General features: G+C 33.8%; 1 pseudogene; it reads right to left on the bottom strand.

The window, feature by feature from the left end:
• Positions 1-15,482: 15,482 nt before the first annotated feature.
• On the bottom strand, positions 15,483-15,768 carry LOC116871542 (annotated as a pseudogene).
• Between the last annotated feature and the right edge of the window lie 2,433 nt (positions 15,769-18,201).

An 18,201-nucleotide genomic window follows, 5' to 3' on the forward strand; every position in this document is an offset into this window, starting at 1 on the left:
CAGAAAACAATGGGCTAAAGCCTATTTCACTTAAATTTTAGTTCGCAAAAAAGATCATGTAAAAGTACTGCAATCAAATAAATTTTAGTCATATCAAGATGTTGGATTCCATATCCATTCCTTAGAGATACATAACACACATTAACATAGAAGTCTGAGACACCTTATATGAAGAGCTTAGATTTGTATAATCTGTTTTTTCACAATAATTGGTGTATTACAGTCATCCTACACCTATATTTGGGTTCACCATCTAAACATTTGCCTAAGCAACAAATCTTGGATTTTTTTTCTAAAATTATCTTTTTCCCTCTGCCCCAGTTTCCAAAATTATCTTTTTCCCTCTGCCCCAGTTCCCATTACTTAGTAAGCCCTGTCCATTCTGCTTCCTAAATGTGTCAAGGGCTCTAGGGTGTTTCCCTGGACATTACAGCAGTCCTGGGAGAGAAATTTCTCAGAGATAGATCTCAGCAAAGGTCAGTTCTGGGAAGTTATTAAAAACGTTTTCACGGACAGGACAGAGATGTCTCTGAATTTATGTATGGATCTCAGTGAAGGAAAAAGAGAGGAGTATTTTCTGCCTTGGCTTTTTTCTCCTTTCTTTCATTTTATTCTCCGTAAATTTGATAGCTGTTCTGAAATGTCTCATAGCAGTACACCTGGATGGAAAATGAATGAATTCCATTTGCATATTTCAACAATTAAAGGTGCTAAATCTCACTAATTGTGCATAATTACAATTTAGTGATTATACTAAGCAAACTATAATTTACAATTTAAATGATTACTCTGTAATTCATTACTAAGCTATGTGCCTCAGCAAAAGACAATAACATTTTTGGAGGCCTATCTTTCAAAAGATTCCATGTCAATGTTTTTCTATGAGTTTGGTTGAAAAAAAACTTCTTAGTTGCAATGCAGTCCATGGAGAGTGTCTGTAAGCTGATTGTTAGTCCCCAGCTATGACCGTGCTTGCAGGACCTGTCACTGTGCAGGGTTTTGCCTCTGCCCCAAGGACTACATGACATTTTTGCACAAAGGGAGCTTTCCCTATTCAGTAGTTTACATGCTACTGTACTTTCATGCTGTTGTTTTTTTTCTCTTTCCCTGCTGTCACTTCTCAGCCATCAGCAATGTTTCACAGTGCTTCAACTTGCCAAATAATGGGGTTTTGTGATGTTTTCTCTGCCTGACTTGTTTGTGATCATCCTGCTTCAAATCATCAGTCAGTATGTGGTTTGGCTGCCTGTCATTCACTCCATCTTGCAGACTAGCCCCATAAAGCTGAATTGTAATGAGTGTGACTCCATCGCCACTGGGCTCACAGTGTATCACAACTGAGGAATTGTTTGAGAATATGATTTTAAATAGAAAGTATGAGCTGAAAGCCACAGGACAATACACTATCTGTTAGTGTGCCAAAGATGTGCTCACTTGTCCTCATTAACTTCTCTAGATCATCTCTGAGTACGTCATTTGATTGGCATTTTGCTCAACTAATACACTCTCATAATCAATTTTGACTTAGAACATTCAGCTTTCTATCTTGACTGGTTTCAAGTCTTTCTATTAGTGGGTAATACACAACCTAGGATGTCTTCAAGGCAGACGCTAACCTAAAGCATTCCTAAAATTATGCATTTACTATTTCATATCACTGCATAATTAATTCTTGAGGAAATGCCTTAAGGAATTTGGCAAGAGCACAGGCTGCTAAGGGAAAAGAAGTTTATAAAGGACTGAAAACATTATAAACCATTCAAGGAAATAGCAGGTGGCCCAGTCATTAGTGGTAACTAAGTTTGAAATTGATTATGTGGTAACTTGAGAAAAAACAGACTTATGTTTGGGAAGGTAAATGAGTGTAGATTGTCAAGATCTGATTCCACAGACATAGCTGGATCTCCCACTGTTTATTCCCAAATGATAAATAACATGTGTTTATTCCCAAACAATAAATAACATGATGACATTAACTGTCTAGATCCATCTGGTCTGACATTACTGGTGTCTAATGTTATCAAAACACTCTGTATTTTTGTAGTTCTATCATAAAGGTTTTTTTTTTCTTTAATTTTATAAAAACATGTTTTCTACTTTGTATGACTGGTAAAATAATAAATAATTACATCAGAAAAAAGGGATAATAAAAAGTGCAAATATATAGAAAATAAATTACTCAAAATTTTCTTCACACAAGGACAATCATTATTTATATTTTAGCATTTTATTCCAGACTCTTTATTACTATTTATTTACGAGACTAAAATAGAAAAGAAGACATTGCTATTATTATTTTTGGCAGAAAGACCATGGCATCGTTTTCCTGTGAGCCTTCCCAAATATATCGTTAGAGCTGTATGCCACTCCTTTCTGAGAAAGCGTCTCATTGTCTATAAATAGCTAAAAAAAAAAAAAAAAGAAAGAAAGAAAGAAAGAAAGGAAGAAAGAAAGAAAGAAAGAAAGAAAAGATCTAGCAGTACTTGAAGTTTAGATTCATGTTGTCTTCTTAGAAAGAGTAACATTTTGGAAACAAACAAAGAGTAACTAAACTAGTGGTACTTGGTGTTAGTTCTCTACCACATTGTTTTTCTCCCTTTCTTGGCATAATTTAATCTTTTCTTAGGGACTACCTATATCACTAAGCACCAAAATTACCATTCAAGAAATGTACCTTACTATTGTCTTGAGACTGCATAAAAAGTGTACATCATCAAAATTGTTCATCCCAATTTCCTAGTTGAAAGTAAGTTGATCTCAATATTTCAAATGGAAGATTGATTGATTGATTTTTAAAGAATTTACTTATCTATTTATTTATCTATTTATTTGAGAGAAAGAGAGAGCACAAGCAGAGAGAGTGGAGAGCAGAGGGAGAAGCACGCTCCTGCTGAGCAAGGAGCCGGATGTAGGACCATAAGATCATGACCTGAGCTAAGTCAGGCACTTAACTGACTGAGCCACCCAGGCGTCCCCAAATGGAAGTTTTAATAAAAGACACAGAAATCAATATGACAGAAAAAATAAATAACTTAAATTCTAAAAGTGACCCAAGATCCAGAGCTTTCATATTATTTGCTGTATCTGAAGATAGAATACTGGTATTTAGGTCATGATGGGATCCATCATTGACTGCTACTATCAGGGTTGGGTTAATTGTTTTGTTGCTTCAGTGAGGTGGGACTCACACAACCTGGTAATTGCTATGAAATGACTCTGCTCTTCTGGTTTCTGTTCTTTTTGATGCATCATATTTCTTTTTTTAGAATGTTTTTCTCCAGACATGGTTACAATGACATTATTCTGTGAGTTCTCTATATTAGTTTTATTCTTAAAAGGTGTTCTGGAAATGCTTAAAACTCATGATATTAACAAGGTTACAGGGCGACGGAATTTAATGAACAGATACATTTTTTAAAAAAAAGAACTCATCTTCAGAGAATTTACACAGATTTCTTTAACTTGGGACTTCTAAGAGACGTTACTGTGCTAATATGCTTTCTGAATTTCTATGATAATATGCAGGATTTCCCAGATGTATTTGCCCATGGATGTCTTATTCGAAGCATCTTGCAGAATATTTTTTCTTTGGAATGATTTTGTGAAACTCTGCCTTAAGTAATTAACTGTAGATCCTCTGGGTGTCTCCTTCTTAATCTAACCAATGATTATAATTTTCATTGAAAGATACAGGATCAGCTTAAAATCAGCTCCTTCTGGGTATTGAGAATTGGACTCAGAATTCTGTTTTTTGTTTCTCTATTCAGAGCAGAGTGTTTCCAGTAAGTTTCTGCTTTGGCCTACAAGAGAGCTATCATCTAATACCAGGTAGGGCTGCTATAATCCTAGTCAGTGTTTGAGATTCAAACACACTACTTTCAACCATAGAAGCAAGCCTCTCTCAGAGAGTGTTTCTTTATGTCTATGGTAATTTCTTATTGATTTTTATTAACTTTCGTTGGGCAATTAAAAGGTTTGGGTAAGGTCACTGTATTTGCATGTGGTAGGCTATGATGTAGTAACAAACAATCCCACTCTTATTCAATTAAAACACAGAACTCCATTTCCTGCTTATGTGTACATAACAATGGACTCTGCAATGTTTAAGAGCCATCTAATCCATGTGGTGAATCAGTGATTCCATACTAATTCTACCATGCCACCATGAGGCTTCAGTGTTGGTTACTGAAGGGGAAGAGAAAGCATTAGGAATGTGGTGGGTATTTACACTACCTCTTCTGACCCAGTTCTTCAATTCTTCTGAGTGGAAATAGAGAAAGTGTAAGTTTAATGAAAATCCATGCACTTGCTAAGCTTGTCCTCCTCTCTATTCTTTTCGGTTGGTGCTCAGTAATAGTCTGTGGATTCTTTCCTCTACAAGATCTTAAAAATAATGCATTTCTGCTGGTAACACTTATTAGGATCATTCCTAAATTATTTTCTCACATTTGCAGGGCTTTATTTTCATTTGATCATTTGTTATGACCAATTCCTATTTTGTGAAATATGCACAATCCATTTTATGAGGTACTGCTCTACTTATTAAGGATACAGAAAGGGGTTCATTAGGAAAAGAGCATCCACTCTACTTTCATTTTCCAGTAGGAAAACCAGTCATATTTATAAGTGCATATAAACAAATCTACTAAACCACCAGAGAGTGTGAGGGTATTCTATTGCATATGCTGCTTTTGTCAATGAACAAGCCAAGCTTGCTATAAAATTATGTAGGAAAAGAAGATGGTCTTTAGTTCTCCTCCCTCTGCATACTTTTTTTCACTCTTGATTCTTATCCTTTTCTACCCTTTCACTTTTATTAAATTTCCTCATGTGCATTAGAAGCCAAATGTAAGGTAGTATTTACAGCATTTTCACCATAAGAGTTACCACTGCTTGAATTGAGAAAGTAAAATACTGAGTGACTATAAATCTGAGAACAGAGAATAGTTCCTGTTGATTCCACAGGTGATACAGGTCAGTTAGTATCAGTTCTAATTCATGTATCAGTTCTCGTATATTTGCCATTGTGTGATTATGAGAGTCATAATTGCTCTCTTATTATAAGTATCTTTTCTTAAAGAAATAAGATCTGATTATCTCAAAATTCTCCTCAGCTAAAAAAATTCTCAGCTGTCCTCATGCTTTATCATTTCTAACAGCTTTTTTTTTCATTTACTAAAGTAGAAATTCTATTTTCTTTTTTTTTTAAAGATTTTATTTATTTATTTGACAGAGAGAGATCACAAGTAGGTAGATAGGCAGGCAGAGAGAGAAAGGAGAAAGCAGGCTCCCTGCCAAGCAGAGAGGCCGATGCGGGACTCAATCCCAGGACCCTGAGATCATGACCTGAGCCAAAGGCAGAAGCTTAACCCATTTAGCCACCCAGGCGCCCAAAATTCTATTTTCTATTAAGTTTTTCTTATTTAATTGACAGTAACATTTTCTGACTGACAGTGTAGTTTATTAAGATATGATGTAATGGAACAATATATTAAGATGGATAAAAGTCTCTGAATTTAGAAAGCTGGTACAAATTCCATGTCAACTCCTTGCTAGGGGTGTGTCATCTGACAAAGTATTTAACTTCTTTGTCTCAAATTCCCCATTAGTTTTAGTGAGTTCTTCTTCTTCTTCTTATTTTTCTTCTTCTTCTTTTTTAAGATTTTATTTATCTATTTCACAGAGAGAGAGATCAAGTAGGCAGAGAGGCAGGCAGAGAGAGAGGAGGAAGCAGGCTCCCCGTGGAGCAGAGAGCCTGATGCGGGGCTCGATCCCAGGACCCTGGGACCACGACCCGAGCCGAAGGCAAGGCCTTAACCGACTGAGCTACCCAGGCACCCAGTTTTAGTGACTTCTTAAAAGGTGGATTAAATATGCAGATGTTCTGCACAATGCTAGGTGTGTAATATATGTGTAGCCTACTACTAAGAGTACTAATTTTCTTTTTTAAAATGATGCAGAGAGGCATGAAAAGTTGGCAGTTTGGTAGATTTTTGGAGCCTTTAGGGAGCCTGTGATAATATGTCATACGTGCAGTGTGACCTATGGTTAGGACATGCTTTTCCTTATAGGTGTGGCTCACAGAGTGGACAGCAAGGTAGCCATGGAAATTGTGACATCAAATACTAGGTAGATGCACATCAAAGAAAAGCCAGATTTTTCTATGGCTCTGGTGCTTGTAAAGCAACCTCCCTTTAATCAGGCATTCTTAACTCAAGAAAATATATATAATTATGGCAGGTGTGAGCTAAATACCCTGTAATATAAAAGGGATATGTAGATTGCACCCCCACCAAAGAAAATCAAGGTCATAGAGAAAATATTTCCAATTAGTATCATAGGGTACTTTTCAGTTCAACAGAAATAATTATATTCAAATTTTGATTATCCTTAATATTGGAGAGCAGAAAATATCTGTTGAGAATGCAGATCTTTCTTATAACTTTCAACATCCTAGAGCCAGGGGTCTGCCCAGATATACTGTAGGTGCAGCAATATGTCATAACCAAATATGTGCCTACAAAATTAAACTAATTATAAATAATTTTATTTTAACTTCACAACTGAATCTTTCTGAGATTATAATAGCTGTCTGAGTGAAAAAGAAAAAAATTTCTGAGTTATATGTAAATCAGAGAGTAAAAGAAATTTAAGCAATTTTCTTAATTGCAAGGTTTTTTCACTACCTTTTATATGCTGGTTTTAATCTTTAAGAGGGTATATTTATTGATATTTACATATATATCAATACATAACTAAACATATATCACCATGAAGTTACTTTGTATCATAGTGTATATTTAATTCTGCATAAGAATACATGTACTATACTATTTCAGAGACATTAGGAATTCTTTAAAATGTTGATATTTATTGTTTACAATTTCAAATGCACACTAAAAGACTCTGCATATTGTCAGCTTATTTTAAGTATTTGTGCCACCTTTAGATGGCTATAATAAAGGATTAGTATTTCTGAAAACTCATAAGATATGTACTTTATATGTTTGTCGTCAAAATTTCCAAAGTGCCACACACACTGAGGCTTCTACTTTGTCTTTCCTTCTTGTGGCTTCATGACAAAATAGAGGAAAAAATGAAAGAAGGAAAGAAGAGGAAGGCTGGCTGCTTCTTTGCTTCCCTCAGCCTTTCTCACCACTTAGCTGGCATTTTTTTCTATTTTTCAAGGTCAGTTCTGAAGCTAAAAAAAAGTGAAAAAATATATGATATTGTGGAAGTCTCATACTCTATCCCAGGTTTGAATCTCTGATTTGACTTTATCACCCTTGAATCTTTTAATATAATTGCTTGCAGTAAACATGAAATGCCATATTTTTATGTTTTTGTTGAACAGTAAAATCTTAATATATCATGTGAAACGTTTGCATCTCAATTTCATATTGCCAAATCATGTTCTGCTACAAATCCCCAAATTCAATTATTTCCCACATCTAAAGGTTGCCTGTGTGAACTCACATACTCTTTCCTGCCTAGGGTATATCTTTATATTAGCATCTGCATGGATCTGTGGGAAAGGAGGAGGCTACTTATTTATTTACATCTTATAGGCACTAATTGAAGGTCTATACTTAAATTAATGTAGCAAATATAGGAAAATGACAGGCAGCTAAGTATATAAGTGTCAAAGCCAAGGTAATTTAGCATTGTTTTTTGTTTTGTTTCTTTTAAGGTTTTATTTATTTGAGAAAGTGCAACAGAGAAAGAGAGAGAGAGAGAGAGCATGGCAGGGTGGAGGGAGGAGGCAGAGGGAGTGGGAGACTCAGAAACCCCGCTGAGCAGGGGGCCAATGAGTTGCTGGAGCCTGAAATCATGTCCTGAGCTGAAGGCAGACATTTAACCCACTGAGCCACCCTGGCGCCCCCGCATTGTTCTATACTTGTTATTGACAACACTTCCATGTTAGCCAAGGTTTGCAGATACTAAAGATCAGTGACAAGAGTTATCCCATTCTAAGCCACCAGCTACACACCTCCAGGAGATTTGCCCAGATGGGGTCAGAGAGAATTTAAATGCTCTCAGCTTACAATAGTCTCTTCTTTGTGGATTTTTCTGCCTATAATGCACACTTCGTACACTGCAACTTTGTGCTGCTTTTAGCCAATTGTTTCATCTAATAGAGCTAATAAGGCATTTTTCTATAGTTTTAAAATTTTAATTTAATATTTCTAAGTATTTATGGGTAACTGCTTTATTGGCTTAGTAAGTAAATTTCCAATTGCAGTCTCTTGTTCTCTCTGTTTCAAATTTTTCACAAACAATTATACAAATGTGAACTTATATGTCACTAGTTTATTACACTGTCTTTATGGTAAGATTAACCTGGATAGAGGAATAAAGCTACACCAGCAGATATCTGCCATTTTGGCAAAGCAATAAGCAGAATAGGTGAATTTATTTTTTTAAAAATCAAAAGCACCTTTGCAAATTAGAATTTTAAAGAACGACTATGTTTACTATCATGTCCCTATCTCACTTTATTTTAAAATTGTTTGAACAGCATTACTTGAAACAAACAAAAGAATCATAATAGGTATTCATAAAGGAATGCTTATTTATGTCTACAGATTTCCTAAATTTTCACCTCATACACATCCATCAATATTTTCATCAATAAAAGCTTTACATCCTTTTTAAAAACCTCACTTTTTTCACTTTTAAAATTTTATATCTATGTATTTGATAATTACAAAAATACTTTAATCTCAAAAAACACCTTTCATCAAAAGGAATAAAAATCACTTAATATTCCTTGAATTCTGTGGCACTTTGGAAGAAAAAATATGCAGAATTTCAAAGTCTAAATGCACATAAAGAAAAGTCATTCCATAGTATTTCTTAACTGCTGCATTGTAGTCTACTTATTGTTAATATTGGCTCAAAGAAGTTCATTTCCAGTTGCCTCCTACAAGTATTTTTCTTCCTTTCTTCTTTTTTTTTCTATTGAGGACCTCAATTGACTGACATATTAAATTATGCATGATCAACTGAAAAGGATCAGTTCAAATTTTGGCACTCAGTCACCATCTGTGCTTTGTACATTGACGTATCTCACATCCCTTTCATGTTTGCCTTGTAAATGGTGTGACGGTTAGGCTTTTCATAATGTTTGTTGTTCCATAAAATTAATTCTAGTGATGGTCATATTTGGAGAATAGAAAGCTCCATTCAGGAACCTGTGAAGAATTTTGAAAATAAAAATCTCCATTAGTGTGGTGACATAATTTCTAACATTTCTCATGGCAGTCACTCCAGGTGTATAGTCAATCAATTTTTTTTCAATAGCATATGATTTGAGGACCTCATTTCTATTGCAATGCAACATCCTTCAAAAAAGCCATCCGTATCTTCCTTCTTATAAATGTGCATAGCTTCAAACTTCAAAGTAAAGAAAAAATAAAAACAATCCTCCAAATAATCCATTTACTAACAATTATTATTACTTTGTTAAGCTTAAGGAGACAACATTATATACACACTTTCATAAATGGAAGAAATATTGAACAATGAAGTCAAATATAGTTAATATGGTGCATTAGAAAATGCTCTTTAAGATGATCAGTAAAGTATTCATATCATGAGCAGTGGAATAATAAGTAAATGATTTTATTACCGTTGTGTACCATGAGATACATGAGATACATGGAGCTCAAACTTGGGCACACATATTTTACTCTAACCTAAACCCCAAGTATTTTCTCAAAATTTATAGTGAATTTAATTTCTATACTCTTTGTCTAATGGCCCCCACTTCTATAAAATGGAGTAAAATTCTGGTATCATTCTGATCTACTCCTATTACCTGTCTTATTTGGGTATTCAAAGGAATGATTTGCCTTTTGTTTTTCAACTACAACTGTACGAAAAAATCTTTCATACCAAATAAATAATGAAAAAAAAAACCCATTGTGGCTTATGTAAACTGTCATACTTCCCACAAAGGGCTTTCCACAGTCCAAAGATAACTTCTAGAAATTTTTGGAAATTATTTTCTATACCCACTAATTTCAAAGTTTTCTCCCTTAATGTTTGCTTCATTAGATTCAAGAAAAATATGACCAAAAGTTCTTGTTAGTAAAAACGTTTCTACTGTTAAAATGTTCCCAGAAAAAAAGGAGAGGCACAAAGTCACAAGGAAGAAAAATGAACTCTTTTTCTTGGCAATCAAATGACTATTTGGAACCAAGGATTAAATGAAGTAAAATTTCAGTTACACCTCCTCTTCTTTTCCAAAAAGTAAACAGACACTGAACTATTTTTAAGGTGTTACAAAATCAAAGGTTATAAAAGTTTTACTTTTCCAACTTGACTTTTCTTACTGATAGTAACTTTGATAAAGAAAATTCTGTCTTTTAAATTTACTATACCATTGTTAGGATTATATGATTTAAAGTAAAGAGGAAGAGAAAAAAATTAATCATCTCAAAGCCAGGTACTTTTCTCTGATATTCTTTTTTATGTTCCTTTTAAAAACTCTGAATGCACTTAATATTTTCTTTTTATCCAGGTATTCACTATGCTAACTTTCTAATAGTCAGTTTTTTTCCCACCAGATACATTTGCTCCATTTCCCTTAAAAGTTTTGTATTTACTCAGGATTCTGCTTTTGATCAACATCTTTTCTTACTCATTGAGAGATTTAATCTAGGCATATGTTTCTCTAATAACTACCTATAGAATATTAAAACTATACTTCTAATATGTATCTTTTTATAGACTTATATAGACAACTACACCTCCATCTAGATATTTCCCCATGCATAGCAATTACAGATACTATTTGCATATAATGCTACATGTTGGGGAGTATAATAACTTCAAAACATAAGTTATATTAAAAAAATAACTGTGTATTTACTCAACCACTCAATGAGGTAGCTACTGGAATTTGTCTTTGGCGGATAATAATATTTTTCAACATTAATCCATGTTTCCCATAGACCTGGTGTTATTCTAAATACCACCTTTCTTATAATATAACATTTAATACTCACAAACAATGAATCAGTAGGTAACATCATTGTCACATTTTACATGGGTTGGAAACTTAGCACAGAGAAATTGAGTAATTTGCAAAAGTGACACAGTGGAAGGCTTGCGACTTTTGTTAATTAATCTGCAGGTATTTTATTACAAACCCTGTACTTTACACCTACACTACACCAACCAGCACAGGTCTTCAATTCAATCTTATTAAAAATATACATTCATGTTTTCTTCAACCCCATCTTGTTATCCTATATTTTAAAAATTTCATTATTAATACCATGAAAATGATTCTAACATTAAACATGGCCTGCCTCTATCTTATATGTAGCATTTAATTTTTGCCATATTCTGCCAGTATTCTTCTAATAGTTCTCCCATTTGTTGCTTTCTTTGAATCGGCACTATCACTGCTTAAATCCATCTTTTCACACTAGGACTAGAGAAATAATCTCTTCTAAATTGTCTTGCTGGCATTATTAGAAAACTCTTCTAAACTGCCCTATACTCTCTAAATCAAAACATTTAAAAATCTTATAGAAACATTACCAAATTCTTCTAACATTTTAGTAATTTTTCATTATAAAATTTTATAGGACAATATGGCTTTCTTTTTCCTATCATATCAAACACATAGCCTATTGTTAACCATTCTGGTTGTCATAACAAATTGTATAGACTTAACTAAATGAAATATCCTATTCCATGACTCCAGGATTTTGTAACATGCTGGCGTCCCCTCAAACTGCAATGAACTTTTTTTTTAATCGCTCACTTTTTTTTTTTTTTAAGATTTTGTTTATTTGAGAGAGAGTGACCAAGTGATAGAGCACGGGGGTTGGATAAAAGAGGGAGAGGGACTAATAGACTCCACACTCAGCAACTTGGGGTTCCATCCCACTACCCTAAAATCACTATCTGAGCCACAATCAAGAGTCAGATGTTCAATTGACTGGGTCACCCAGGCACCCCGGAATAAACTTCTATATCTTCTATACCCTAGGTGCATCTACTAATCTCTTTGTTCTGCCATCCTTCATCATAATTCCATTTATAATTGATCATTTTCACCTTTATCATTGTATCTTTATGCCAAGCATTGTTGGATGCTATATATATATGTGGATACATATATCCACATATAAATATAGCTATATATATGTATATGAGATAATATATATTATATATATTTTATGTGGGTATATATATAATATATATATATTTCAATTATAGTACTTCAGATAATCTATCACAATAATTAATTAATATAGTTCCCATTTGAATATGAACTACATCTGTGAAGTGGAATCATAGGACTTACTACAAGGAGCAAAGAAAATGGAAAATCTAAAAGTGACTTTCAGAATTACAAGTTTGGATGACCAATTGTCAGTGAAATTATTTGGGATGATACAAATTCGGATGGATTTTTGATTTTTATTAAATTTTGTTTTGTTCTGACATATCGCTCAAGTTTCACCATAACCATTAGCTCAAAAACCAAGTTCTTTATAATAGGATACAAAGTCATTTGTATACTTTGATTAAAACTATATTATAAGGAGCCCATTTGAAGGAAGAAGAGGCTAAAACTAAATTTTAGAAAATTTCTTATATGTGAACCATTTCCACACATAGTTGAATTGCCTAAGCGATGACTGGTTATTGAAAGTTACACATACTATAGGCATTAGATGAAGAAAAAATATAAATTCAGACCATAGGGGAAAAAACGCCATTGCTTTTAAAATGTTGCTATGCCTGTCATCTCTATATATGGTTTTGAGACAATATTCAACCAATTAAAAGAGTGTTTCAGTATAGTTGCCAATGAAGGCCACTTCCATAACAATCATTTCACATTCGCTGTACACTTAGTAAAGGGACACAATTTAGATTTTGTAATTTTAATCAATTTCTTCAACTTTACGAAATTTACAAGTAAAAAAAGGGGATCAAAGTATAAAAGAATACACTTAAATAATAATAAGAGTTGAAATTCCTCAGATAAGACACAAGACATAATTTTAAGATTTAAAAGTTCAGTAAACTTCAAGCAGGAAAATTACAAAATAAACCATGTTTAAGAACATTATAGGCAAATTGCTACAAAAGAAAAAAATACATGGTAAAAACATCCCTAAAAAGCACAAGAAAAATAAAACTTCTGCAGCTAAACGAAAACTGAAGCTAAATAAAAAAGTAAGAGACTCTGTTGCCAGTAGACCTACAAAACATGTTATTATGCTGAATGACAGCATATGAAAACTACAATTTTAGGGAAAGATTGAGGAGTTTATAAGTAGTAAATATTTGGGGAAAATCTATTTTGCCTTACTTTTAATTTTTTAAATACAGATAGTTATTTAATAGAAAAAGTCTAAAATCTTATAGATTCATAAAAATAAAATTCATATTAGCAATTGTAGCATAAAGGTAGAGGGGTAACAAATTTACACACTTGTAAGTTTTCTGCATTTTAGGTGAAGTAGTACAAAAATAACTATGAGTAGACTGTGAAAAGTTAAGAATGTATTTTGTAGTTTCTCAAACAACCAATAAAACAAATAATACAAAGTGGTAAAGTAAAAAGTCGATAGGTAAATTAAAATTAATTTCTTTTTTTTTTTAAGATTTTATTTATTTATTTGACAGAGAGAAAGAGAGAGAGAGAACACAAACAGGGAAAGTGGAAGAGGAAGAAGGCTTCCCGTTGACCAGGGAGCCAGATGCGATGCTTTATCCCAGAACCCTGGGATCATGACTTGAGCAAAAGGCAGCCGCATAACTACTGAGCCACCCAGGCACCCCTAAAATTAATTTCTAAAAATTATTTAAAGACCGAGACGCCTGTGTGGCTCAGTTGACTAAATGTCTGCCTTTGGCTCAGTTCATGATCTCAGGGTCCTGGGAGAGAGCCCCACATAGGGCTCCCTGCTCAGAAGGAATCTGCTTCTCCCCCTCCCTCTGCCTCCTCCTCTCTGCTCATGCTCACACTCTGTCTGTCTCTCTCAAATAAGTAAATACAATCTTTAAAAAAATAAAAATAGGGGCGCCTGGGTGGCTCAGTGGGTTAAAGCCTCTGCCTTTGGCTCAGGTCATGATCCCGGGGTTCTGGGATCGAGCCCCACATCGGGCTCTCTGCTCAGCGGGAAGCCTGTTTCCTCCTCTCTCTCTCTGCCTGCCCTTCTGCCTACTTGTGATCTCTGTCTGTCAAATAAATAAATAAAATCTTTAAATAAATAAATAAATAAATAAATAAATAAATAAAAATAAATAAAAATTATTTAAAGACTAATGAGTATCACCTAAAGAAACTTTAAGTAAATTAAAGAAGTTATTTTTTTTCTCTTTTTTAACATCTTGCATATTAACCATATAATACTTCCTTTGCCCTGATTATATACAAAAACAAAACAGGACAAGCAACTGCAACCATATCTAAGAAAGAAGGTGAACAAAAGCTCCCATGCTTTCATTCTCTGAACCTGATACACCTTAAGTACTCTTTCCTCCACTATCCCCAAATTCCTCTCTCCTCCCACCCTCCATACACAAATCATTACCTTGAAAGACTGTAACTATGGCTGTGTTGTGGTGGAAAGACAACGGAGAACTCTTAATTAGATTATTCCAGTTAATTGAAAGTAATTATGTATTTGCACTTCTAAATTTATGAATGGTCCAGGCAGTTTTTAATTTTAAGATGTGTTAGAGAATTGTGAGATAACCAGATATATACCCTGTACCCTCAACTCCATAACTAGAGAATTTTTTGCTTATTCATGAGGTCTTCTTGATTTCTATGAGTTTCTAAAGATTCAAAGGGTATTTCAAAGGAGGATTAAGAACTTTATACATTTACTTTGTAATCTTAATCACCGCTAGCTTTTTTTTTTTTTAAACAAGAAGTTTATTTAAACAACAAGACACTTGACTTGAAGGGAAAACTATCTAGGATTCATTTCTTTTAGAGTAATTTATCCCTACTTAAAGACAGATTGCTCTACATGTAACAGCTACATACAAAATAGTTACAAAATTGTCCTTGGTTTTACAATGACAAATGAAAAACATTAAAATTCTCCAATTGAACAAGGTATGCAAGGATTTTTATTTTGTTCTTTTTTTGTTAAACAGTGAGAGCAAAATAACTTACTAGAATATAAAGATAAGAGCATGCCACTAATGGAGAGAGAGGGTATTTTCACAGAAGCAGTATTTTCCCCCATCCCATCTTCATTTGATGTCGATCAAAAGATACCATTGGCCATTTAGTTAAAAAAATGCAATATGCTTGTGCACATACCCATTTACTTTATGCACAATAAAGGAATGCGGAAGGGGAAAATGAAAGAATAGAGAAAACTATACTGTAGTAGTCAGGATGTGGTGGAACCAAATTGTGGCTTTCTAATTGAGAATATCTTCTCCGTCTGGAGGAACCAAGTTCTGGAGTCAAGTAGTAGGTTCCCTTTTTAGTAGACACCTCCTGTCTGCTGCTGGAATACATCAACTGTTTCTCCACGCTCCATTTCGAACGGTGCAGGTATCTCTGTTTCATTGACTGGCTGTCCAGCAAATCCGAATCTGATCTGCCTCATTGACAAACCCTATCCTCACAATAGGCTTTCATTAGTTTACTAAGTGTGTATGCTTCTTAATCTTCAAGTGCACCACAGAACCATACTGCGCCGCAAGCTTCAAATTAATACGATCGTAGTTCTCAGTCTTGACTCCTTCCTTGGTCGTTTCGTAGGCCATGGTGAGCGCTGAAGTCTTCTCAGATGCCACTTCACAAAAGAGGTACCAGGTCCGCACCCAACGAGCACAAGGCAGCACCAGGAGCCTCAAAAGAAGGAGGTGGCGACCAGGGAGGAGGGAGAGGGCGCGCGCACACACCGCTGGCTTTTTAAGATAGTTTCTACGACTGTAAAATGGAAGGACTGAATTAGATTGTAGTAAAAGTATTTTAGTCCTGAAATTTCATTATTATGATAATAGACACCATCTCTGGAGCATAAGCCAAGTGTTTCATATACATTACTTCATTTAAGCTTCATTACAAACTGTAAGGGGGAGATCATTATCCCTATATTAAAAAACATAAAATTAAATTTCAGAAACTTATCTCCCCAGATAGGAGCAAGAATCCAAACAAAGTCAGACTTTGAAGCTATCAGCCTTATTTTAAGAATTTGTGGGTTATTGAGGTATATATTATTGAGTTAAATGATAGAGTATTAAGGTAGCATGGGGTCAAAATCCATGTAGTGACTTAGCCAACATTTATTAAATACTTAATATGAGGATGCCATCATGTTTATTCTAAGTAATCAAAGATTTTTAAGAGCCTGTATCAAATTATCTTCATTATTCAATATTTTATTAAATTACATTTTTTTTTACTTTTTTGTTGCCTAAAAGCATTTTCAACAAGTACAGAATGCATAAGGATCATGTCTGAGTAAGTACTAATTAATAACATACATGTACAAATTAACAATTGATCAAATGAATGCAAAATACATATAGTGATTTTCAGTATCTTTTTAAGCCAGTATATACTACCCACTTTTCTCCTTTGGCACTGGAGTGGGGACGAGAATCAAAATCTTTTTTCCTGATTCTGCTTCTCAGCTTAGCCAAGTCATTTTATTTTTTGACAATTATTTTTTCTCTCTCATATGGTAAAGTGGTTAGATATTAATTAACCTCTATCTAGATGTTATCACTGATATTTCTATGCATTTTTTTGACATGGCCACAAAGTAGTATTTCATGGGAACAACCATGCCTAAGATGTTTAAATTATTTCATGGAAATTTATTCATGGTGAAAAACTTTGAAAATTTCAGAGTTAAAAAGTTAACATTTTCTAAAACCTTTTCTTGTTCTAAAGTGACTGTGACTCACAGAAGATGATGAAGTATAACATTTTTCTCAGATGATTGATCTGTGAGACACGCTTTAGGAAATGATGTTTCTAATTCCTCTTTTCTTTAGCTAATTAGTACACATACAGAACAGAAAGATTCCATTCCAAATTACATGGAAAATCTAAATGAGATGTAACTTTTAAAAATTTAATTAAATTTACATGTTGTTTGGAATTTTGATCTTTCTCAGATTAAATATTTTAAAGGAGTCGAAGAATAGGGATCTATATGAAAACATCACAACTAAAAGCCAACACCCGCTTATTTTTTTTCTTTTATAAAAGATGGATATAATTTATTTTTATTTTTTATTTATTTTTATTTTTTATAAACATATATTTTTATCCCCAGGGGTACAGGTCTGTGAATCACCTGGTTTACACACTTCACAGCACTCCCCATAGCACAAACCCTCCCCAATGTCCATAACCCCACCCCCCTTCTCCCAACCCCCCTCCCCCCAGCAACCCTCAGTTTGTTTTGTGAGTTTAAGAGTCACTTATGGTTTGTCTCCCTCCCAATCCCATCTTGTTTCATTTATTCTTCTCCTACCCCCTTAACCACCCATGTTGCATCTCTACCTCCTCATATCAGGGAGATCATATGATAGTTGTCTTTCTCTGATTGACTTATTTCGCTAAGCATGATACCCTCTAGTTCAAAGATGGATATAATTTAACAAGCTTTTAAAGGAAAGCTTAAGAATATCTTGGAAGGAAATAATAATGGCAACATTTACTAAATCTGGGAGGGTGTTTTTGAATAAATACTAGGTAATCATAACTAATATTTTGGTGGACAAAAACAAAGAAAAAGGAAACAAACTCTAGTAGTAACACTTGAAATGATTAGATGATTTATTTTTTATTCCTTAGCAATTGGTCATTTGTTTTTTTTTTTTTCACTTTTGAAGTTTCAGCTTAATGTTCTTGAATCTCATGTCTGCTAGCTTAACATAAACTCCTTCCCCTCAAGCACAGTAAATCAGTAATAATTATATCTTTGCAAAGAATGCAGTGTTTTATATAAATGAATGTAAATGGATTCCCTAGAAGATCAAAAAACAATTCTCCTATTAAAGATTTTTTAGAGAAATATAGATAAGAGCTACAGTCCAAATTGATTCAGAGTTTAAATCTGATTTTAATAAATGCAACATTTAAATCCCATGTAAATGTTTCTCATTAAATCCTAATGTGCATACACTATGTGAGTACTACAGACAATTTACTTACACCATTCTATGAAATGGAACTTC

The sequence above is a fragment of the Lontra canadensis genome, unplaced genomic scaffold (genome assembly GCF_010015895.1).
Source record: "Lontra canadensis isolate GAN:19392208 unplaced genomic scaffold, GSC_riverotter_1.0 scaffold26, whole genome shotgun sequence".
NCBI lineage: Eukaryota > Metazoa > Chordata > Mammalia > Carnivora > Mustelidae > Lontra > Lontra canadensis.